The sequence below is a fragment of the Balaenoptera borealis genome (assembly GCF_965194805.1).
Source record: "Balaenoptera borealis genome assembly, chromosome: 4".
Taxonomy (NCBI): Eukaryota; Metazoa; Chordata; class Mammalia; order Artiodactyla; family Balaenopteridae; genus Balaenoptera; species Balaenoptera borealis.
In genome coordinates, this window is record NC_138861.1 from 115,452,342 (window position 1) to 115,478,938 (window position 26,597).

Below are 26,597 nucleotides of genomic sequence, written 5' to 3' on the forward strand. Positions count from 1 at the left end.
TCTTCTGCCTATTTTCCAACTTGGTTTGTTTAGGAACAAGTGTGTAAGGATAGTATTATATGAAACAATCATAACTGAGATGGATTCTCCTTAGCACATCAAATGAAATTAATTATGCTTTAATCTGTGAAGAGATTGAGTGAAACTAAAATATCGATTTGAGTTATCATTCCTGTGTTAATTTTAGTGGTCTGCCTCTGGAATTTCACTGTGCACAGCAACATTAACTGAGATTTTCTCCACAGATGGATGCAGAGACCAGATTTCCTGCTGATAATTTTTCTAGTCTAATGACTATGGAATTTAAAGTATTAAATCTCACTTTTTCATGTAATAGAATTATGTGGACAGAGGCTAGTTAAGGTTTAAACTAGTAGCTGTAGAAAACGTGAGCTGTGCAAAAGAGATGTAGAGACATTAGGCTACTTTTGAAGGAATAAAGAAAGGATGCTATGATAATCCCTTTCCATGTCTATAATAAAATTCTGACATCTTCTTTCCCAGGTTACTCCAGGAAAATCATGATTTTTTAATAGCAGTAGCCAGAGCCTTCTTAGTATCACTCAGTAAATCCTGAGGACAACTTTTCCTTACGTTCAATTAGATTTCCCCTTAAAGTATCTTATGTATTAGAAGAGATTTTAAAAAATATTAACCCATCTAGTAAAGGAATTAGAAAGATTCCTGATACGATTTGTAGGCTCAGATCCAGGAATTTTTAAGGATACTATAATAAAACTCTATCCCAGGACAGATTTAGTGGTGTACGGCAGTAATTGTCAAGATTTTTACTTCTTATTCACACACTTTTTTTGAGGGAGGTCCCTGTGTGCCATATCTTACTCATCCCAGTAAACATATTAGAGGCAAGTGTAATTATTGAGACCTTCCTGTCACTAAGAAAAATTATCTATCATCAAGACGAGGTATCAAACCTCAATTCAAATTCTTCCCTTCTCTATCTATGAAACACATTCCTTATCATATCTCGCTCTGAAAAATAAAAACAGTAACAAAAATATTCACCTAGTTCTGAGTATGAATGCTTGTATTAGAAAGGGATGGGCACGGATATTGGAAGAGGAAGAAGAAATAAGGACGGCAACTAGATATCATAATTTACAGCTGCAAAACTGAAGCAGGTTTTTGTATTATAGGCGTAGAAAGAATGTGTGCAAAGGAATTAATGGGGGGAAGAGCGATTTGAGATGCGGATGGCTGGAAGGTAAGAGATAGACTATGCAGGGCCTCAGGGAGCATGCTTAGGATTTTTATATTTATGTGAAAACTTATGAGCCTCTATTTATCAGTAGATTTTAAGCATGGAGTCGGAATGATTAGACTGAATTTTAAATTATTTTTTATTGCAACATGGAGTAGTAATTGGAAGGGGACAGAGTAATTTCACGGAGGACAGTTATGGTGATACTACAGAAATTCAGATAAAAGGTATTTGTGGGGCTTCCCTGGTGGCGCAGTGGTTGAGAATCTGCCTGCCAATGCAGGGGACACGGGTTCGAGCCCTGGTCTGGGAAGATCCCACATGCCGCGGAGCGACTAGGCCCGTGAGCCACAATTGCTGAGCCTGCGCGTCTGGAGCCTGTGCTCCGCAACAAGAGAGGCCGCGATAGTGAGAGGCCTGCACACCGCGATGAAGAGTGGTCCCCGCTTGCCACAACTAGAGAAAGCCCTCGCACAGAAACGAAGACCCAACACAGCCATAAATAAATAAATAAAATTAAAAAAAAAAAAAGGTATTTGTAATAGGACTAGGTTGATGGTTACAAAGATTAAGACAGTAATGTTATTTAAAAGCTAAAATCAATGAGACATATGTCAAGGGAAGGAGATTATGACATGGTGCATGTTATGATTATGTGCATGTTGAGTACTGAACTAAATTTAAGGTATCTAGGTAAAAAATTTGAGTGAGTTGTTGGTTATCTGGCCCCATATGTTAGCATTGAAGACTGGAGTAGAGATATAAATTTAGAAGACAATATCATACTGATGATAATTTAAGCTATCAGCATTTATCAGGATACTGACTGGGATAATTATAATAATGTTATATGGTAAAAAAGGGAAATAAGAATTTTGATGTACAGTTTACCATAAGAGTTGTATGAGGCAAGAATAATGGATTGACAGCTCAACTAAGAGTCAAAAGTGAGGCAGATGATACTAGAATGTGCTTTAACGAAGCCATCGTTGCAGCAGATTTATCTTTTAAAAGTCCTATGTAAGTGAATTGAAAGATATGTGTCTCTCGAGAACTCCAATTTTAGAAGCCCGGGCCAACTTTGGCATTTATTTCACATGGATATGCATTACACTGAAGAGGAAGACTCCTCTCTGCACGCTATGGAAGCTATAGAACCATCAGCTTAGGATCATAAGCATTAAAGGCTGCTCTTCCAATGTTGGAACTATATGTTGGATGAGTAAACAACTGTGGCCGATGGGGACTTTCTGAGGACTTCCCTGATGATTCTGCTTAAACAGCAAGGCAAGAGTAAACAAGATTTTGGGAGTGGGTGTTTCTGGGCATATTAGCCAAGACTTTTTCAGCTGTAAGTTGCTAAACTCAAATCAGACCAACTTAATTAATATGTGGCACTTGCAGGTGTATGCCACTCTCTGTGGCTCTCTGATATACAACATGGCTGGATTCTAAGTTGATATACAACATGGCTGGATTCTAAGTCGATATACAACATGGCTGGATTCTAAGTCTTGATTATCATCAGGGCCCAGCCTCTCTTTTCATGTCATAGGTGTACACGTCTCTGATTGTTTTATTCTCCAGATGGAATAAAAGATGTAATTTCTCAAAAAACTCCATAAGAGGAATCCCAAGAATGCCTCTGATTGGCCTGGTTTAGATAATGCGTCTACCCTCAAGCAATGACTAGGGGATTAAATCTTGTTTGTGCAGGTCTGGGTCTTGTGCCTATGCCTTTAATCTGGGGAGACAAGTCAGCTCCATAGGAAAGGGATTCTGTTATTAGAAGAAAGGAAAAAGGTTCTCTGGGCAGATAGAAAAGAATTTATTTCCATAAACTGAGATCTTTGCCGTAGCCTACCCCCTCCCCATGCTCTGGCATTATTTTCTACTATTCTTTTCCACTCCTTTCCAGCCTTCTTGCTGTTCCTTGAATACTCTAAGGTTATTCCAGGTCCAGATGTCCAGAGTGCCGTTACTTTCACCAGTAAGCTTTTCCCATATCTTCTCACAGTAGCAGTTCTCTCAGATTTCAAGTGTCTCCATCTATGATTATTATAATTTTAAAAAAAATGCCACCTGGTCACTTATTCATTTTTATACATTTTATATGGCATAGAGAATAAAATAGTGTGTACTTTATTTAAAACCAACCAAATGCTGACAAAAATGTATATCATTGTAGCCGTGATTCCATATCAAAACTTAGCAACAAGAATTGGGCATTTAGTCTTCACACCATGTATCAGTTCTTACAGAGGAGGACACCCACCTCCACCAGAGCCTCAAAGGAAGAAGTGGCCCCTAAAGGCCAAGAACTAGAGCGCTGGTGGAAAGTGATCGGCTGGTGGTCTGCTCCCTGCAGAGCATGTGAACGGAAGGGGGTGTGGTATGCAGCTCTCCTATGTCTGCTCCGTGCTCCTCGTGCGCCCCTGGTGTGGTACATGATAAGCACCAAGATCAGCACCAAAATTGTTATCCAAGCACCCTCTGTCATCCTCAAGGATTACACTATAGCAAACGAAGTTATTAGTTTATTTGTATATTGTCTATCTCTTCTAAAATACTTAATTCATGAAAACAAGGGCTGTCTAACTCAATTCTGTATCTAGCACCTATATTCATGTCTGTCACAGATTGATAAATGTTTGTTAAATTAACGAATATGAGTCATTTACCAAAACGCCCATTATTTCAACACCTCTATTTTTCCCTTCTAAAACTTTGAGGAAATCGGCTCAATTCTCCATTGCAGTTTACTTGGATCTCTACGTTACTGTGATCCCAGTTATCATGTCTAATACTGGAAACCAATCTACATGGGGACCTGCAGCAAGGTTGTTTTTTGTGCTCAGTGAGTTCTCATGGAGTATTTATTTTAAATGCCATCTGTTTTCTCAGCTATTCCCCAAGTAGTCAGAAAGCCCAGGAAAATATAAAATGGTGTCGCTATAGATATTTTATATTTTCTTGTTACAATAAAAGTTCCTCATGGTGGTTTATGAAGATGCAAAACTAGTATTTTGGAAATGACCCTGTCATATTTCATAATGAAAATGTCACGTAGGCTATTTACGTATTTACATACAGTGAAATATGAGAGACAGCATTGTCAGTGCATTCATACCTGTTTCTACATTTATACTTATTGTTGGGAGACAGTCTCTCCATGGGTCTCTCACATTTCTGGACATCTGTGCCTATATTTTCAAGGATATTCCTATAGATAGAGCAGAGGACAGGGTTTGTTGTCCTTTCAGTATAATAAAAATAGCATCTCCCTTTGGACAAAGATTGGGCAGATTTCTTTGCTGCCCATTATGAAAGATTGAGGTTTCATTAATTCAGGATTTCTCAACTGTGACATAAATCCGCCAAGTGCACCAGATCCACCTGGGTTCATTTTCAGTTGGTTATTGGCCATATAAAAATTGCATACACATTTTGGAAGTTATGTCTTCTTGATTAGGTGACCTTTTTATCATTATGAAAGTTCTCTTACCTTTGTATGATTCTGTAAGACTCTGTCTTATAGTATGTAGTTCATCTGACATTAATACAATCATTTCAGCTCTTTTTTAGGATTAGTGTTTGCACGGTATATCACTTGCCATAATTTAAAGGTAAATTATGTCTTCTAAATAGCAAATTGTTTTGACTTCCTTTTTTACAAAAGTGGGGCCATCTCTGTCTATAATTTGGAATGATAAGTTCTTTCAGTTTTGATATGATTGATTCTATACCTACCATTTCATGACTTTTTTCTGCTTATTTTTATTTTTTCTTCCATTTTTCTCCTTCTTATCTTCTTTTGATGAAAGTATTGCATTATTATTATATTACTTTAAATAGTCAGTTGCACATTTTAAATTACAAAATAAAAGAGAAAAACTTTATATTAATTCACAAATTTCCATTTTTAGTGCTCATTTTTCCTTTGGTAAATTCCTTTTGGTTTTCATATGGTATCATTTTTGTTTAGTGTGAAGAGCATCCTTTAACATTTCTTGAAGGGCAAATCTTCTGGCATTCATTCTTTCAGCTTTTTTATCTGAAAATGTATATATTTTGTCTTCCTATTTGAGGGATATTTTCACTGAATATAAAATTATTTATTGACATTTTTCTTTTAACAGTTTATGTATATGTGTATATATCTTCTTATTTTTATCTCATTTGGATTGTCTCTGATGAGAAGTCAGTGGTTATTGTTATTATTGTTCTCCTATATATATATGTGTCATTTTTCTTCATATTCTTTTAATATTATTTCCTCTAGCTTTGAGTTTCAGTAATTTAACTATATTTGTTGATTTTTTTTGTGTGCTTAACTTTCTGTCTAGTGGACATCTAGTTAACTAGAAGTCTAATTTGATATTTTTCAAAATATTTAGAAAATTCTCAGCCATTTAAAAATATTATTTATTTTATTCCACTCACTTTTGAGACCACACATATGTGCGTGTGCACGTGTGTGTGCACACACACACGAAATAGGACACCACATTTAGAGAAGCTGGCTTTACCACTTGCCAACTATGTACCCTTGATCAAGTTATTTGACATATTTATCTCAGTTTCCTCATCTATAAGATGGGTAAAATGCCAGAACTTAAACTTACTTAAAATTGAAATTCTATTTAACATGCTTATATAGTATTTACTAGAGCCCAAGGAGTAGTCAAATTTACAAGTATTAACTCATTTAATCTTCATGACAACCCTATAGAGTAAATATTGCTATTATTAACCCCATTTAATAAACGAGGTAACTTATCCAAGGCCACATTTGTAGCAAGTGGCAGACTTATGATTTGAACTCAAGCATTCTGGCTTCAGAAGTCAGGCTCTTGATTACCATACCATGCTGCCTGGTGAATGAGTTAAGCATGTTAAACACTTAGAACAATGTCTGTCACATTGTCAGGGTGAAATACATTTCAGCTTTTATTATTAAAATACGTATATTTTTAAATGACTGTTGGATCCACTGTGTTTATGTGAAGGCTCTCTAAAACTCAGGCAAGATTGGAGTGTACAGAATATGAATGACTTTAGTGAAAGAATCTATGTAATCTAGAAAAATATTTCCTCAGTGCCTTGTGGGTCATCAGACTGTAAGAGGTGCAAACATGAAGTGCCTCGCAGATTTGTGCCTTGTCAAAGGCCAGCTGGGTGTGTGACTTGTCTGATTGATAGCTATTGACAGTCAGTGCACTACTATATTTAGCTGAAAGTTAGTAAAAGAAATGCAGTCTAGAATAGGGATTCAAGAGATATGCAGAAACTCAGGAATTCATCACTAGGATATTTTAAAGTAAAAACTGATTCTTCCAGAGCCAAATGCTATAGCAAGACAAGTAAAGGTTATATTTATAAGATATTTAGCCGTTCCTATTTTCCAATAATATCTTTTTCCTTTTTAAAAATTTTTCAGCACATAGAAATATATTTGGGTTAAATTGAAACAAATAATTTTAGTATGAAGTACTTGTGAAAAAGAGAAAAGAAAACCATGTTAAGAGTATTTATTCAGGTGAAATGTGATTATTAAAAATGATCATAATGTCCCTAACACTAATGATTTCTCTCCTTTTTCCTTGTTCTTCGTTTTCTTATCTAGAGAAGTAGGGATTTGGCATTTTGGGAATTTGTAATAAACATGTGAACCTCTTGCAACTAACTTGTTTGCACGATGATCTTTCACTTATGTTGAGTTTCCTCACTACTTAAGTTAAGTGCATTAGATTTGCTCTTTGCTTGTCCTCACAAATGCTTATGTACTTCAAGAATATTATACTTTTCATAAAGAAAGCTTTGTGTTTGGTCTGCAAGCAAAACAAAGCTCAAAATCTCCCAGCATCAATGTGGGTGTGAGGTAAGTGACCTCAACATTTATTTGGGATTTTGAAATTTTGATTTCTAATCTTTCACTAAATTTGGCTTCCTAAATGACTCTGAGATAATTATACTTTTATATGACTACATTTGGTTTCTTATATGTTATGTGTCTTCATTTACAGAAATTTGAAGTTCCTTCACTTGTAAAATAAGAGAATTTTGATTAAAATATCATCTTCAGGTTCTCTTCTAGTGAAGTGATTCTACTTCAGATATACCATGCTTTGCTATCTACATTATCATCACATTAATTTTAAATATTGTATTTTCTGCATCTTTTTCCTGAATCTTCTATATCATGAGCCATGACAGGTAGTTGTTTGCATAATCAATCGTTATCTTAGCGCATGACTTTGTTTGGAAAACCTTAGGGAATAACAAGATGAGACCTTTAGATTCATTTCATACTTACTGTTCTAGCAACCTATATATCACTCACCTTATAGATATTTAAGGTTAAAGAATTATCAGAGAGATCATAAGCTTAATACATGATGATATGTGTGGGGGGAAAATTCAGAGGTATTTTGCAAACAAATTTTTAATGCTGGTCATGTTTCTTTTTCCTGTGTTATCATTTAAAGGAATAAGACTCTTCAAGTAATAATCTGCAAAGTAGTGTACAAGAAGAAATAAAAGGGCAGTTTTTATATATTCAGTCAGATTTTATTTTCATTTTTGGCTTTGTGCCAAAATTTCCAAGTCTAAAAATTTAGATCATGCTTCTTTTTTTCTTTTAATCCACATAATAATAAAACTTTTCAAAAGGTTTTTCAGTTAAATTGGAGAATTTGAGTTTCTAAACTTCAACTCAGCATCACTGTGTTAAAACTGTTTTACTCAACTTTAACTGATTTTATTTTATTCACTAACTAATCTATTTATTTTTCAAGATACACCAACAAACTTACTGTAGAACAACTATTAACAGACCACTTTGTATAAGAATCTTGCCCTTTTGGGTCTTTACGAGGGTCTTAAGTATGCTGAAGACTGCACTGAATGGTCCATGTCTAGTTTACATCTGCTGAAAGTGTGGAGTTAATAGTTTTGTCTGCTCCTCCCCTTCCCAGTTCTCCCTCAGGTAACAGATTTTTCCTCCTGACTGCAAGGGTAAAGCTATGATTAAGACTAAGGCAATAGGATCTCATCTGTCTATGACTGATTCAAGAATGGGTACATGATCAAGCCAATCTAATATGAATCATTCCTTACATCATTTATAATGAGAACTGGTGGTGAAGAGCCTCTTTCTCTTTGCTTATGGAGACATATGGAATAAGGCCAAATACTTTCTATGGTCAAGTTCCTTGCCATATTAAAAAGTTGGTCCTCAGTAGTAGCCCACATTCAGATATGAGGTGTGGGTGGACAGAGGCTATATGGCAGTTGAGTCTCTGGTTCTCATTTTGGAAGGTCATTTCCCTCTCTGTTCTTCGTGATTATTTCAGTCAATAACTCATCAACTGATTTGCTTAAATTAAATCCATTTAGTATTCTGTCACTTGCAATCCAAAAGTTCTAACTAATTAAAACAAATACATACATGACTGTATTAGAAGAAAAACAAAGTGTATCTTGTGTTCTCAAGCACAGCTCTATACATGTGTCAGGAATGCAAAAGGGGAAGCTTTCTTTCTTTCCCATTGAAGATATATTTCTTAATTCTCCCCATATCAACAACATTTACCTTAACCCCTCTGTTGACTTAATACTTCAAACATGACATAAAGATATAATTTAGTATCAATAATTAATGTTACATTGTAGTTTGATATGTTTATAAATTTTTCAAATATTTAGGAAATATATCTTGACTTTTGTGTTTTCTTTTACTACATGCTTTCTGATTTTTATTTACCTCTTCACTCATTAGTATCTCCCCCAAAGTGTGGGTATGACACTGAAAAAAGATACAAGTCGACTTTGGTCCCCTTCTTCCTTACTACAAGCTCCAATAAAAATTTGGAACTTGAGGGCACTGGATCCAAGGAAAGTTTGTGAATAACTGTGTATTTTCTACTCTTCTTGTACTTGATTACAACTGGAAATTGAGGGTAGGCAGACATTTAGGATTGTGAGTTGTAATGGGAGATTTTCCTACTCCCAAGATATTCAATGCCTTCATAGTAGAATGCGCTAATTTGCTAGAGCTGCTATAATAAAATACCACAGACTGGCTGGTTTAACCAGTAGAAATCTATTTTTTCACAGTTCTGGAGGCTAGATGTCTGAGATCAAGGTGTCTGCACGGTTGTTTCTTTGGAAGCCTCTCTGCTTGGCTTGTAGATGGCTGCTTTCTTGCTGTGTCCTCACATGGTCTTTTCTCTGTGCATGTCTGTGTCCTCATCTCCTCTTCTTATAAGGACACCAGCCATATTGGATTAGGCCACCCTAATGATTTCATTTAACCCTAATTACCTCTTTAAAGACCTTATCTCCAAATAGAGTCACATTCTGAGGTAATGAGGTTAGGACTTCAACTTATGAATTTTGGGGGATACAGTTCAGCCCAGAGCATAGCATAACACAGATTCAAGTCTCAGATCAAATGTCATCTCCTCAGAAATGCACCTTCACTTGATTTTCTATCAGAGCACCCTGTTTTAATTTCCTAACAGTACTGAAGTTATCTTGTGTATTTATCCGATTGTTTATTTATTCTGTCTCCTGTACAAGAGGACAGAGGTCCCATGGGACTAGTACTCTGCAGTATGCCCAGAATCTAGATCAATGATGGGCTATAGTAGGCATTCAATAAATAACTGTCAAAATAAATTACATTACAATAAGACAATTCAAAATACTTTTACTTCAGAAGTGATATTTTGACAAAACAACTTCTGTTTCTGAGCGTCAAGAAATTTTGTTATATATAATATAAATTTAAAACAAATTTTTCAAATGTTTATATCAGAGTTTATAAAAGTTAAAGTTAAAATGTTCTAGGCAAAATTTGAAATATAACTAGGAAGAAAACCATATATTAAAAGTAGTAAAATGTGTAATAATTCTAATAATTTTAGTATATGTGGATTAGTAAATGATTTCAATAGGAAGTTTGCATTTGACTTCAGGGCAGAATACAGCAGAATATAGGGCTTAATTGAAATCCAACACACTAAATGATAAAACATTGTACCAGGCATCAGGACACAGTAAAACTGTCTGGTGGCAGAAGTTTATTTCAAGGTAGAAAGAAGAAGAGAGAAACAAAGAACTTGGCAAAATTGTGGTTCAATCATCACTTATTTCTCTGGACAATTGATGAAAAATTAATCCCGACAGGAAAATTAAAAAGTGCAATCAATGTTCAGCATGTATCTATACAGTTTATCATAACCTGGGTCATGTGTTTCCTTTCCTTTCTGCTAGCAATACATCAAGGAACCAATGGAAGGGAACCATTCTAGATCTCAATCGTCGAGGGACACTTGTGTAGCTCTCACCCTTTCCTGACTCTCTCCTACTGTAGAAATTAACACATTTTCTATTAGTATGTTTCAGGGTGAGGAAGTATAGACAATGAAGATGAAATACTCAACTTATCTATCTCAGCATTTGTTCACATTCCTAAGCTATGTGACAAGGGAATGATATAGGGCAAGAGAGCATTTGCACTAACTTGACTTCTTCTAACAGGGAACTGGATGTTTGTGTCTTCTATCCTAATTATCGATTACATCTTCTTCTAGATACAGCACATCCAATTTTCTTTGGACATCTTTCCATTCTCCATTGGATGTAGTCTCAGTAAAACTTTTCATCAAGGACTGGCATATTTCCTCTGGTGAAAGGATGAGCACCTGACACAACCTAGGCCAATCATATACAACTTCTAGAATTTTAAACTGTGTAAAAGGCGATTCAAGGTCCGAAAATAGTCAAAGCTAATTCATTTTGATGATAGCACTTTGAGAAAAGAAAGCTGTTTATTAGTTTCTGGTATTTATATGTTAGAAAATGCTTTGGCCCCTGTACTTTCAGAAACTTGATGTTTCAACCTTTTTGGGTCATCCCTATCATTCACATATGAAATTATCCAAAGAGAGTTTCTGATGACTGCACCCTTTTCACTCATTCTACTTATTATGCCTTTCCTTCCTTAACTCATACTTTAAGGCTTTAGTGCAAATGATGACATCTATGAAAACTTCTTGATACTGGATTTCCCCAGAAGACTATATTATTCCCCAAACCTCTTGCACTTGTGTCATTTGTTAACAGTCCTTTCTTGTAGTTTTCAAGTTATATAACTGTGGCTAGTTGAGTATATGACACTGCTGGATGGTGAGTTCTTTTCAGGGTAGTTAATATATCCTTATAATTTTTGTAACTTCTGTATATCTTATAGAGCTCTTACTATAGTGAAAACACAAAGATTTTATATATATATATATAGTTGTTGTTTTGGTTTGTTTTTGTTTGTTTGTTCATTTAAATGAGTATATGAATCATGTGTCTCCAGTGACAGGTGGCTATTTTCCCAGACTGTTCCTTAAACTGAAATCAGAAACTAATCTGAAATAAATATATCTTATCTTTCTCACCATTATAGGCAGCATTTCACTTTGCATTTTCAAAGCTATGTGGGTTACCTGAATATACACAACTACAAAGTCTGAAAAATAAGTAAGCATTGGCTCAGGAAAGTGTGGAAAGATGTTTAGAATATTTAGTTTCCAGTGTAGGTAGCTAGTGTTTTCAGATGTCAAAGAATAAAAGTTATGAGGCTTCAGCTGGCCTCATTCTATCTTGTGATACCTTATTTATAATTTATACCCTGCCTATTTCCAGAATATGAATTTTGACGTTCCTTAAAATAAAAACATATCTAATAGAATGGAATAAAGCTAAAAAAAGAAACTCACAAATCGTTAAACTTGGGAAAATACTTTTTTCCAATAATTTAAGTTAGAACTTCTTGCATCAACAAAAATGGAAATAAGATGGTTTGTAAAGTTTCATCCGCTTAAAGAATGTATGCAGTTAATTAATTTATGAATGTTTGGCCCTAAATTCTTTGTGTTTATTTATATGTGTATATTTATTGAGTGACTACATTAAAAGCAAATTTATGTTCGCATTTTAAATTCGGTATACGTACATTGGATTTTGGCAGTAGTTGCTTGGGGTGCTCAGCCCAGATTCTTTTCTTTTTTTTTAATACAGCAGGTCCTTATTAGTCATCAATTTTAATTAATTAATTAATTAATTTATGGCTGTGTTGGGTCTTCGTTTCTGTGCGAGGGCTTTCTTTAGTTGCGGCGAGCGGGGGCCACTCTTCATGGCGGTGCGCGGGCCTCTCACTATCGCGGCCTCTCTTGTTGCGGAGCACAGGCTCCAGACGCGCAGGCTCAGTAGTTGCGGCTCACGGGCCCAGTTGCTCCGCGGCATGTGGGATCTTCCCAGACCAGGGCTCGAACCCGTGTTCCCTGCATTCGCAGGCAGATTCTCAACCACTGCGCCACCAGGGAAGCCCCAGATTCTTTTCAATGGGCCCTCACAGCACTCATCCCACAGCTGCTGCAAATGTGCTTCGGAAGGCTTCTATCTCCAGAGAAATGTCTTTGGCCTGGGTATGCTTGAGAGATTCCAACCACATCCCTCCTCCCATAGGACCAGTGTCTGAAATATGTGGAACACAATGGTTAGAAATGTCCAGCCCCTTCTCCTCAAGGCATAGCAATTCAGCTGAGCAAACTTTAGTATGTCCTCCAGGACTCCTGCTCTCCCCAGTGGATCAGGCCAAGTCTAGACTATATGTGAGACGTATCCTTGCTCGGCCCTTTCCCTCTCCCTGTCCTATACAATCCTTTAGTGTATTTTTCCTCCTGAGTGTGTGTTCAGTAAATTACCTGTGCTTGAGTCCCTGTCTCAGGCTCTGCCTCTAGAGAACATGATTTAGGACCATTTGGGATAATATGCTATATTATATGTTTTTAAGTTGAGTCCTGCTTAAAGTACAAAGTTCCAATGCCAGTGGTGCAGTCACCATGCTTTTGCAGCCCAAGTGTATTAAACACAGCAAATTCCAACAGGTTTGGTATCCTGTATGTACTAACTGCTGTGTAACTGTCTCTTAGAATCAAAGGTAATTTCTAAGTAGTCATAAAAGTCATATTTAAGGTTGTAATTTTTCACCCTCTCCTGTACTGAGTGTTTCTTTTTTAATAAAATGCAAATTGGGTTATTTGGTTTGAAAGCCATTTTTTTAAAAAACCATACACTTTATGAGAAAATGACATATATTTTACCAAACTCCTTACCTATTTTTATAGTACAACTAGCACTCAGTGTAACTCACGTGCATACCAAGTTAAGAACTATCTAATTGCACATATCTTTCCACCCAGATTTGGTAAAATATTCTAGTCGTGGATATTTAGAAACTTTCTTAGCTTAGATCATTGTCTTTTTTTTTCTCTGTGACGCTAATGCTTCTAGGGGAAATCTACGTATAAGAATATTTTCTGAAGTCCAGATTCAAATGTGTTACATATTCTGAATAAAATATTTTATTTTGTTCTAAAATACTGATTTTGCTTTTGCAATTTTGGATATTGTTTCATTGCATCCCTCCCCTGCTTGCACAATCTGGTATCTGTATATTCTGCTCTCAGTGCATTGCAAGAAATTTGTCTGATCCTATGTGCAGAACTAAACTTTGTTTTAGCCTTTTGTGCTCCATTCTAGGGCTGTGGACAGTGTTTGCTTCTCGAAACTGTCCACTAGCTGGCCACTCGCTTGGATTATCCTTGTCTCTTAATGGACTCCACTTTGGAAACACAGTCAGTACGTCAGAGCTTCATGGACCCTCACTAACCTTGTTGTCCCTCCCATTTAGATCGACTGAGGGCCACAAGGCCAATGTCAACCACCCCAACCATGAGAACTCTTCACTCTCTCTGTCCCTTTGGCCTCAGTCATTCCTCTCTGTATACTGGGAAGGACTAAGTACTCTGCCTTCACAAGAGTACTTTTGGAAAGACTATGCGCCTGGCAGCCATATGAATCTTCCTTCAAGGTCTTTTCTTGTTTTTTTATTCCCACAACTGAACAAAAAGGAGAGAAAAAATAAAATTGAGGCTCATATTCAAAATTTGAGTGAGTTACTAGAACATTTCTTTTTATTTTATTTATGTATTTATTTAAATTTATTTATTTAAATTTATTTATTTATTTTTGGCTGCGTTTGGTCTTCGTTGCTGTGCGCGGGCTTTCTCTAGTTGCGGCAAGCGGGGGCTACTCTTCGTTGCAGTGTGCGAGCTTCTTGTTGCGGTGGCTTCTCTTGTTGCGGAGCATGGGCTCTAGGCGTGCGGGCTTCAGAAGTTGTGGCATGTGGGCTCAGTAGCTGTGGCTCGCGGGCTCTAGAGTGCAGGCTCAGTAGTTGTGGTGCACGGGCTTAGCTGCTCTGCAGCATGTGGGGTCTTCCCGGACCAGGGCTCGAACCCGTGTCCCCTGTATTGGCAGGCGGATTCCTAACCACTGCACCACCAGGGAAGTCCCTAGAACATTTCTTTTTAATGTATATTTAGTTAACAATTACTATAGTAGAAATAGTAATAGTAATAATGCTAAGCACTAGGCTACATACAGGGATACAAGGATGTACATAAAAGTATTCCTACTCTTTAAGAGTCTTATTTAAATGAGGTTTATATTAAATACTTATAAGCATTTATAAAATAACACTTAATATTTAATACGGGTATGAAGGGCTACAAAGAAGGGGACATTCTACTACTGATTGAGAACTGGGGTAGTTTCACAGAGAAAGTGACATGAATTGCATCTTGAAGGACACGAATTTTTTTTATTAAAGAGATAAACAAAAGTGGACAAGAAATTCAAAGTAGGGATTGACATTTTCAAAGGCACGGAAGAGTAAGAGAACACAGACTAGATAAAATTTAGAGGTCTGTACTAGATGAAGATGTAGTAAGATAAGGGGAGGGTAATCTAGCAAGATGAAATGGAGAAGTAGGTTAACTTGCAATTATCTTGTATCCCACTAATAGCTTTGGAGCTATTTTTATAGATGAGTGGTAGTCAACTTTTGTGCAAGTAGGCAAGGCAGAAAACATCAAAATATTTATGAGCTACATTTCTTTTTCAATTCAAACTGAAAATAACTTTGAGTCTTGGGGGGGGCAGTGTGTGTGTGTGTGTGTGTGTGTGTGTGTGTGTGTGTGTGTATGCATATATATATATCCTTACAAGTGATGTTATTTATTTTGTTGAATAGAAGAATACCAATACAATAATTAGTATTCTATTTTAGTCACTAAAGTGTTAATGTGTGGATAAATATGTGAATTAGTAGTACAAAGCAGCTTTCCAACCTTTGATACTTTACATCTGTGTAATGCTTTAAGAACCACAAAATGTATTCATATACATTACTTCACCTTATTCTCAGAACTACTCCGAGATAGGCGTTGTCATCATCTCTATCTAACAGAAAAAATGAGGCTCACAGAGGTGAAGTGTTTTACCCAAAGTCATACAGTGATTTAATGGCAGAATGTATGTATGTCAAGAAGAGTGTAAAGCGTTGGGAAATATGTAAGATATAGGCAATTGCTCTCAACCAATCTGGCTGCTCTTCTCATAGTTCAGATTGACCAGTACCCTCAAAGTCAATAAAAGCCACGCTCTAACCACGGCAACTCTTCAACTGGCAACGCAGAGCAGCAGCATTGTCGCTAGTTCCAGCAACGCAAGCGCTCCTGGTCCTCCACGCTATACCCCACAAAACTGGATGCATTTTTGCATCACCGTCCAGAGACTCTGCCCTAGTTGTTTTGAAATGCAGCTGCATTCTTCCCATGAGGCCGTTCCTCCACCATTCCCCACTCTCCACCACTGTGGCCAGATGGTCTTGCCTTGGAGTAAGATTTTCTTTCAAAGGCTTCTTTTTGAGTCCAAGATATTTGCCTTGAAGACTTTCTCTACCTATTCCCATGCCAGGGACCAGTTAGGAGGACAGGCTTGATGCATGCAGACTGCAGCCGAAGGTTGCCTGCATTCTTACAGGCAATGCAGGGACATTGGAAGTCCTGTATTTCTGTTTTAGGAAGATAACTCTGGTGGCTGTTATCTTTTCTGCCTCAGTACCTCATTCACTAAAAAACAAAAGCAAAAACAAAAACAAAAAAAAAACCCCATAGGTTTAACTTTTTAATTTCAGGTGCAGTCCAGGACATATTTGAAGTTGGCTCCTCTTATAAAATATTTCTCCTTTAAATATGTAAATATCACTAGAGGGACAAATTCTCCTGGGGGACCCTACCTCCTTCTTCCTCTCCTCTCAGTGGGCATGTTGTGGTGGCTACAGAAGCCCAAAGAGAGTCAAGCCCATTGCAATCAAACAGTAAAGATTTGCAGTGAGTTTAATGCCATTTAAATGAATGAATAGAAGAGATTTATGAACTTATATGGATGAAACATGAAATGTTTGTGAATGAAATCTATAGAGAAAAATGGGAATAGGGTCTAGAGTGTAGAGAATCCCGTGAAGAAAGATGTTGACAGCAACAAAATAAAATGGTTTTAGAATTGATATTAACTGGATGATTTGAATATTAATTAGGCAATTTGGGTATTAATTAGATAATTTGTTTCTGCTGCAGGATCCTATGAACTAGAAATGAACCTATAAGGCTGGTTTTGTGTGTGTGTGTGTGTATGAGAGAGAGAGAGTATGATCCTGGGAATGGTGCCAAATTGAAGTCCCCAGAAAATTGAATTCCTCAATTTACCTGGAAAACAGGTTCTGTTGTGTTAGCAGAAGCTTTAGCAGTAACATCAATGAATTATATTCGGGATGACCTAATGCAGATATCCTCAATGCTGGAATGTCTTGTTCTGCCCTTCACATTGAAAGGAGAGTTAGTCTCTACTGCTTCAAGGAAAGTCTGCTTAAAATCCCTAGTTACAGGGATATATCATTTCCATGGATTGCTACAATTTGGGAAGATCACTGAAATTAGAGTCAGTCAAATTTACAACGGCCAGGAATCCTCAGAATTGAATTTTAGCACCATTTATTCAATTTGGTTGACATATGCTGACAGAATAAGTTAGTATTTTCCAGAAAAAAGATTCAAGAATCCTTGTCTTTCTCTCTAGAAACCAGATTGAAACACTGCAGCATCTACTATAAACTATGAAACACTCTAGCTTGGTTTACTCATTCTTTAAGAAAAAATTATTTTTTAATTATTTTACTAGTTAACGCAACACCTGCCCATCTAGAATATTTGTTCTGTGAGGGTAAAGAAGCTGTCGTTTATATTGCTGTATGTTTAAAATGCTGCCTTCTCCATAACAGACCTTCAATAAATATTAGTTGAATATGTAAATGGTGCAAGCACTAGAGTCGCATATTCCTGTTGTAGCTCCCCCTCAATTAGAAGGGTTTAAAGTTATGATGTTAAATTACTGTGACTGAAAATATTTAAAGTGAAAGATTACCAATTAATGTGGGTAAGGGAAAAACAAAACAAAACAAAACAAGACCTCTGCTAATAAACTCCTTAAGTCCCTGAAATACCACCAAGGTGGCTTTAGTTGAGTTTGGATGAAAAACGTTGCCTACTTGCCACTTACCAGCAGATGGCCTAACTATTCCATTGTTCACCAGGCATGGAAACTATGCTAAAGAAAAGCAGTTGATGAGGACTAACTTTCCCCTTGATATTTTTTAAAACAGAGAAAATGTTTTAGTATATTTTCCATTATTTTTTGCTGGATTAAAAAATTGATTAGAGAGGCTTATTTTAACATACCTTAGTCTAATCAATAAGGAAAGGGTAGCCCGCTTTTTATATACACCAAATCACCTAGGACGATCTATAGAGGTGACATATTAATATCATTGCCTCAGGGGTAAATTGATTCATCAGCATCCATGAGTAAACAAGGCTCTTTATTTTCCTCTAGACAGTCTTTACAAGTCATTTAAAATATTATTCCATTTAGACAACCTTACCAACTTTTCTGAAAATCAGTGTAAAAGGACTGCTGATATTCAAACTCAGTTTACCTGTAACAAAACTCTTCAGAGTTCTGAGGTTATTTACACATTGTATAATTTGTCTATAAGGGAAAGTGCTATTTCATCTAAAAGGTATATTTAATTTTTTCTTTATGAGTAAATATGAAAAACATACTATGTTTGAAGAAAAACAGAGCAAGAGGTGGAAGGGGAAATTACTAATATAATGTCTTGTTTGATATTTTACTATATAAACTCTACCAATATAAAAACACATCATTCCATTATTTTCTTTTGAATATTGTCTATCTCTTCAGTATTTTATTCAATTCCTTTTCCCTACTTGAATGTAAGCACTGTCAAGACAGGGGCTTTGTCTCTCTCATTTATTACAATATATTATTTATATACTGACCACCCCAAACAGTGCCTCGCATATGGAAATAATTAATTTTAATATTTATGAACTGAAGAAATTTGATTCTGAGCACACTTTGCAGGTTAAACCAATAGGAAAAGACAAGGAAATTTGCCATAGCAATTAGTAATCTCAATCTTGGGCCACTAAGAAATTTGAAATAATCTGTCAAATTATTTTTCTAACACTTGCCCCATCCTATCTGCTTGTACCTCACAACATGTAGCTCACTCCCTTTGAGGTATTACTTGTTGGATCAGTTACTCAAGAAGAAAAGATTCTTATTGCAGAAAACCAGTTATCTGCCCCCAATCCTAAAATGTCATAAATAAATAAAATAAATAAAAGGAAAGAGAAAAGAATTCCACAAATAGCATTAACAGTGTTTCTCTGTGCACATGAAATCAGGAATCAGAGTCATGGTGTTTCTTTTATCATTATACTTTATAAATCTCTTAAGTCCACTTACGCCTAATACTACACAATAAAAATATTTTGAAAGAAAATGAAAAGGAGATAAATAGATGAGTTACTCATTTTTATCCTTGTGACTTCCTTTCACTGGTGACTTCACCAGGATTTTGAAAGAAGAAAAACAGGCCTTCTATCCTCATTATGACATCTGTCTGATTAGTGTATTTGATATCATATAGATATTGTCTTAGTACTTAGAAAAGAAAGTCATTTTTGTTTCCCAGTGGAACTGTTATTGCTTTTTTTTTTTGTATAGTTTACTGTTTTGTTTTATTTTTTGTGAAGCAAATCATTGGGAAGTTATTTCTTGTTAAACATAAAGGAAGTGTTTTAAGATTTATGATTATGTCATTTTTAATCCATATTTTTGAAATAAAAACTCTCTCATGGAAAGAGTATGTCAGCACTAAATGTATACCAAAACTGATTTCACTGATATAAATGCCCATTTTAATTAATAATCAGAATGCTTAAAACAATTTTTAAAACCTAGACCTCTCAAGAGAAAGTTTAAAAATCCCAGAAGATTCTGAAAGATGTTTGGTGTTGCCAAGCTGACTTTTTTTTTTTAACAACATAAAATCTGTGATTTAACTTTAGAGTTGTATCTCCCTTAATCAGTCTTTTGAGTATGTAATCAAGACGGTGTCTGCACAGTTTTGTTTATTTAAAAAATATTTTTCTGGGAGGAGACCTTCAAGATGGTGGAGGAGTGAGACGTGGAGATCATCTTCCTCTCCACAAATACATCAGAAATACATCTACATGTGGAACAACTTCTACAGAACACCTACTGAACGCTGGCAGAAGACCTCAGACTTCCCAAAAGGCAAGAAACTCCCCACACACCTGGGTAGGGCAAAAGAAAAAAGAAAAAACAGAGACAAAAAGAATAAGGAAGGGACCTGCACCTCCGGGAGGGAGCTGTGAAGGAGGAAAAGTTTCCACACACTAGGAAGCCCCTTCACTAGTGGAGATGGGGGGGGGGCGGAGGGGAAGCTTCAGAGCCACAGAGGAGAGCACAGCAATAGGGGTGCAGAGGGCAAAGCATAGAGATCCCTGCGTAGAGCATTGGTGCTGACCAGCACTCACCAGCCCGAGAGGCTTGCCTGCTCACCCGCTGGGGCGGGTGGGGGCTGGGAGCTGAGGCTCGGGCTTCAGAGGTCAGATCCCAGGGAGAGGACTGGGGTTGGCTGCGTGAACACAGCCTGAAGTGGGCTAGTGTGCCACAGCTAGCCAGGAGGGAGTCCGGGAAAAAAGTCTGGACCTGCCTAAGAGGCAAGAGACCATTGTTTCGGAGTGCGTGAGCAGAGGGGATTCAGAGTACTGCCTAAACGAGCTCCAGAGACAGGCGCGAGCTGTGGCTATCAGTGCAGACAGCAGAGACAGCCATGAAACACTAAGACTGCTGCTGCAGCCACCAAGAAGCCTGTGTGCAAGCACAGGTCACTCTCCCCACCTCCCCTCCCGGGAGCCTGTGCAGCCCGCCACTGCCAGGGTCCCGTGATCCAGGGACAACTTCCCCGGGAGAACGCATGGCGCGCCTCAGGCTGTTGCAATGTCACACTGGCCTCTGCAGCTGCAGGCTCGCCCCGCATTCTGTACCTCTCCCTCCCCCCAGCCTGAGTGAGCCAGGGCCCCCTGATCAGCTGCTACTTTAACCCCATCCTGTCTGAGCGAAGAACAGATGCCCTCAGGCGACCTACATGCAGAGGCGGGGCCAAATGCAAAGCTGAACCCCAGGAGCTGTGCGAACAAAGAAGAGAAACGGAAATTTCTCCCAGCAGCCTCAGGAGCAGCAGATTAAATCTCCATAATCAACTTGATGTACCCTGCATCTCTGGAACACCTGAATAGACAACAAATCATCCCAAAATTGAGGCAGTGGACTTTGGGAGCAACTGTAGACTTGGGGTTTGCTTTCTGCATCTAATTTGTTTCTGGTTTTATGTTTATCTTAGTTTAGTATTTAGAGCTTATTATCATTGGGAGATTTGTTTATTGATTTGGTTCTCTTCCTTTTTTTATACATATATATATATATTTTTCCTTTTTCTCTTTTTTTGAGTGTGTATGTGTATGCTTCTTTGTGTGAGTTTTTCTGTATAGCTTTGCTATTAACATTTGTCCTAGGGTTCTGTCTGTACTTTTTTTTTTTTTTTAGTATAGCTTTTAGCGCTTGTTATCATTGGTGGATTTCTTTCTTGGTTTAGTTGCTCTCTTCTTTCTTTCTCTTTTTTATTACTTTTAAATTTTTTAATTTTTAGTAATTTTTTTATTTTTTATTTTAATAACTTTATTTTATTTTATTTAGTTTTTTCTTCTTTTCTTCCCTCTTTTCTTCTGAGCCGTGTGGCTGACAGGGTCTTCGTGCTCTGACCAGGTGTCAGGCCTGTGCCTCTGTGGTGGGAGAGCTGAGTTCAGAACATTGGTCCACCAGATACCTCCCGGCTCCATGTAATACCAAATAGCATAAGCTCTCCAAGAGATCTCTATCTCAATGGTAAGACCCAGCTCCACTCAGCGACCAGCAAGCTACAGTGCTGGACACCCTATGCCAAACAACTAGCAAGACAGGTACACAACCCCACCCATTAGCAGAGAGGCTGCCTAAAATCATAATAATGCCACAGACACCCCAAAACACACCACCGGACACAGTCTTGACCACCAGAAAGACAAGATCCAGCCTCATCCACCAGAACACAAGCACCAGTCCCCTCCACCAGGAAGCCTACACAACCCACTGAACCAACCTTACCCACTGGGGGCAGACACCAAAAACAATGGGAACTATGAACCTGCAGCCTGTGAAAAGGAGACCCCAAACACAGTAAGTTAAACAAAATGAGAAGACAGAGAAACACACAACAGATGAAGGAGAAAGGTAAAAACCCACCAGACCAAACAAATGAAGAGGAAGTAGGCAGTCTACATGAAAAAGAATTCAGAGTAATGATAGTAAAGATGATCCAAAATCTTGGGAATAGAATGGAGAAAATACAAGAAACGTTTAAAAAGGACATAGAAGAACTAAAGGGCAAACAAACAATGATGAACAACACAATAAACGAAATTAAAAATTCTCTGGAAGGAATCATTACCAGAATAACTGAGGCAGAAGAACTGATAAGTGACCTGGAAGATAAAATAGTGGAAATAAGTACTGCAGAGAAGAATAAAGATAAAAGAATGAAAAGAATCGAGGACAACCTCAGAGACCACTGGGACAACATTAAACGCCCCATCATTCAAATTATAGGGATCCCAGAAGAAGAAGAGAAAAAGAAAGGGACTGAGAAAATATTTGAAGAGATTATAGTTGAAAATTTCCCTAATATGGGAAAGGAAATAGTCAATCAAGTCGAGGAAGCGCAGAGAGTCCCATACAAGATAAATCCAAGGACAAACATGCCAAGACACATATTAATCAAACTATCAAAAATTAAATACAAAGAAAAAATATTTAAAGCAACAAGGGAAAAACAACAAATAACATACAAGGGAATCCCCATAAGGTTAACAGCTGATCTTTCAGCAGAAACTCTGCAAGCCAGAAGGTAGTGGCAGGACATATTTAAAGTGATGAAAGGGAAGAACCTACAACCAAGATTACTCTACCCAGCAAGGATCTCATTCAGATTCGGTGGAGAAATTAAAAACTTTACAGACAAGCAAAAGCTAACAGATTTCAGGACCAGAACCACAAAACCAGCTTTACAACAAATGCTAAAGGAACTTTTCTAGGCAGGAAACACAAGAGAAGGAAAAGACCTACCATAACAAACCCAAAACAATTAAGAGAATGGTAATAGGAACACACATATTGATAACTACCTTAAATGTAAATGGATTAAATGCTCCAACCAAAAGACATAGACTGGCTGAATGGATACAAAAACAAGACCCATATATATGCTGTCTACAAGAGACCCACTTCAGACCTAGGGACACATACACACTGAAAGTGAGGGGATAGAAAAAGATATTCCATGCAAATGGAAATCAAAGGAGAGCTGGAATAGCAATTCTCATATCGGACAAAATAAACTTTAAAATAAAGAATATTACAAGAGACAAAGAAGGGCACTACATAATGATGAAGGAATCAATCCAAGAAGAAGATATAAAAATTGTAAATATTTATGCACCCAACATAGGAGCACCTCAATACATAAGGCAAATGCTAACAGGCATAAAAGGGGAAATCGACAGTAACACAATCATAGCAGGGGACATTAACACCCCACTTTCACCAATGGGCAGATCATCCAAAATGAAAATAAATAAGGAAACACAAGCTTTAAATGATACATTAAACAAGATGGACTTAATTGATATTAATAGGACATTCCATCCAAAAACAACAGAATACACTTTCTTCTCAAGTTCTCATGGAATATTCTCCAGGATAGATCATATCTTGGGTCACAAATCAAGCCTTGGTAAATTTAAGAAGATTGAAATCGTATCAAGTATCTCTTTAGACCACAATACTATGAGACTAGATATCAATTACAGGAAAAATATGTAAAAAATACAAACACATGGAAGCTAAACAATACACTACTAAATAACCAAGAGATCACTGAAGAAATCAAAGAGGAAATCAAAAAATACCTAGAAAGAAATGACATTGAAAGCACGATGACCTAAAACCTATGAGATGCAGCAAAAGCAGTTCTAAGAGGGAAGTTTACAGCAATAGAACCCTACCTCAAGAAACATCTCAAATAAACAACCTAACCTTACACCTAAAGCAATTAGAGAAAGAAGAACAAAAACCCCCCCAAAGTTAGCAGAAGGAAAGAAATCATAAAGATCAGATCAGAAAAAAATGAAAAATAAATGAAGGAAACAATAACAAAGATCAATAAAACTAAAAGCTGGTTCTTTGAGAAGATAAACAAAATTGATAAACCATTAGCCAGACTCATCAAGAAAAAAAAGGAAGAAGACTCAAATCAATAGAATTAGAAATGAAAAAGGAGAAGTAACAACTGACACTGCAGAAATACAAAGGATCATGAAAGATTACTAAAAGCAACTATATGCCAATAAAATGGACAACCTGGAAGACATGGACATATTCTTAGAAAAGCACAACCTTCCAAGGCTGAACCAGGAAGAAATAGAAAATATAAACGGACCAATCACAAGCACTGAAATAGAGACTGTGAAAAAAAAATCTTCCATCAAAGAAAAGCCCAGGACCAGAGGGCTTCACAGGCAAATTCTATCAAACATTTAGAGAAGAGCTAACACCTATCCTTCTCAACTCTTCCAAAATATAGCAGAGGGAGTAACACTCCCAAACTCATTCTACGAGGCCATAATCACCGTGATACCAAAACCAAACAAAGATGTCACAAAGAAAGAAAACTACAGGCCAATATCACTGATGAACAGAGATGCAAAAATCCTCAACAAAATACTAGCAAACAAAATCCAACAGCCCATTTAAAGGATCATACACCATGATCAAGTGGGGTTTATCCCAGGAATGCAAGGATTCTTCAATATATGCAAATCAATCAATGTGATACACCGTATTAACAAACTGAAGGGTAAAAACCATATGATCATCTTAATTGATGCAGAAAAAGCTTTCGACAAACTTCAACGCCATTTATGATAAAAACCCTCCATAAAGTAGGCATGAAAAAAACCCTCCATAAAGTAGACATGAGGGAACTTACCTCAACATACTAAAGGCTATATATGACAAACCCACAGCCAACATCGTTAGCAATGTTGTAAAACTGTAACCATTTCCGCTAAGATCAGGAATGAGACAAGGTTGCCCACTCTCACCATTATTATTCAACAAAGTGTTGGAAGTTTTAGCCACAGCCACCAGAGAAGAAAAAGAAACAAAAAGAATCCAAATTGGAAAAGAAGAAGTAAAACTGTCACTGTTTGCAGATGACATGATACTATAAATAGAGAATCCTAAAGACTCTAACAGAAAACTACTAGAGCTAACCAATGAATTTGGTAAAGTAGCAGGATACAAAATTAATGCACAGAAATCTCTTGCATTCCTATACACTAATGATGAAAAATCTGAAAGAGAAATTAAAGAAACACTCCCATTTGCCATTGCAACAAAAAGAATAAAATATCTAGGAATAAACCTACCTAAGGAGACAAAAGACCTGTATGCAGAAAATTATGAGACACTGATGAAAGAAATTAAAGATGATACCAACAGATGATGAGATATACCATGTTCTTGTATTGGAAGAATCAACATTGTGAAAATGACTATACTACCCAAAGCAATCTACAGATTCATTGCAATCCCTATCAAATTACCAATGGCATTTTTCACAGAACTAGAACAAAAAATTTCACAATTTGTATGGAAACACAAAAGACCCCGAATAGCCAAAGCAATCTTGAGAAAGAAAAACTGAGCTGGAGGAATGAGACTCCCTGACTTCAGACTATACTACAAAGCTACAGTAATCAAGACAGTGTGGCACTGGCAGAAAAACAGAAATATAGATCAATGGAACAGCACAGAAAGCCAGAGATAAACCCACACACATATGGTCATCTTATTTTTGATAAAGGAGGCAAGAATATACAATGGAGAAAAGATAGCCTCTTCAATAAGTGGTGCTGGGAAAACTGGACAGCTACATCTAAAAGAATGAAATTAGAACACTCCCTAACACCACACACAAAAATAAACTCAAAATGGATTAAAGACCTAACTGTAAGGCCAGACACTCTAAAACTCTTAGAGAAAAACATAGGCAGAACACTCTATGACATAAATCACAGCAAGATCCTTTTTGACCCACCTCCCAGAGAAATGGAAATAAAAATGAACAAAATGGGACCTAATGAAGCTTAAAAGCTTTTGCACAGCAAAGAAAACCATAAACAAGATGAAACGACAACCCTCAGAATTGGAGAAAATATTTGCAAATGAAGCAACTGACAAAGTATTAATCTCCAAAATTTACAAGCAGGTCATGCAGCTCAATATCAAAAACACAAACAACCCAATCCAAAAATGGGCAGAAGACCTAAATAGGCATTTCTCCAAAGAAGATATACAGATCGCCAACAAACACATGAAAGGATGCTCAACATCACTAATCATCAGAGAAATGCAAATCAAAACTACAATGAGGTATCACCTCACACCAGCCAGAATGGACATCAGCAAAAAATCTACAAACAATAAATGCTGGAGAAGGTGTGGAGAAAAGGGAACCCTCTTGCACTGTTGGTGGGAATGTAAATTGATACAGCTACTATGGAGAACAGTATGGAGGTTCCTTAAAAAACTATAACTACCATATGACCCAGCAATCCCACTACTGGGCATATACCCTGAGAAAACCATAATTCAAAAAGAGTCATGTACCCCAATGTTCATTGCAGCACTATTTACAATAGCCAGGACATGGAAGCAACCTAAGTGTCCACTGATAGATGAATAGATAAAGAAGATATGGCACATATATACAATGGAATATTACTCAGCCATAAAAGGAAACGAAATTGAGTTATTTGTAGTGAGGTGGATGGACCTAGAGTCTGTCATACAGAGTGAAGTA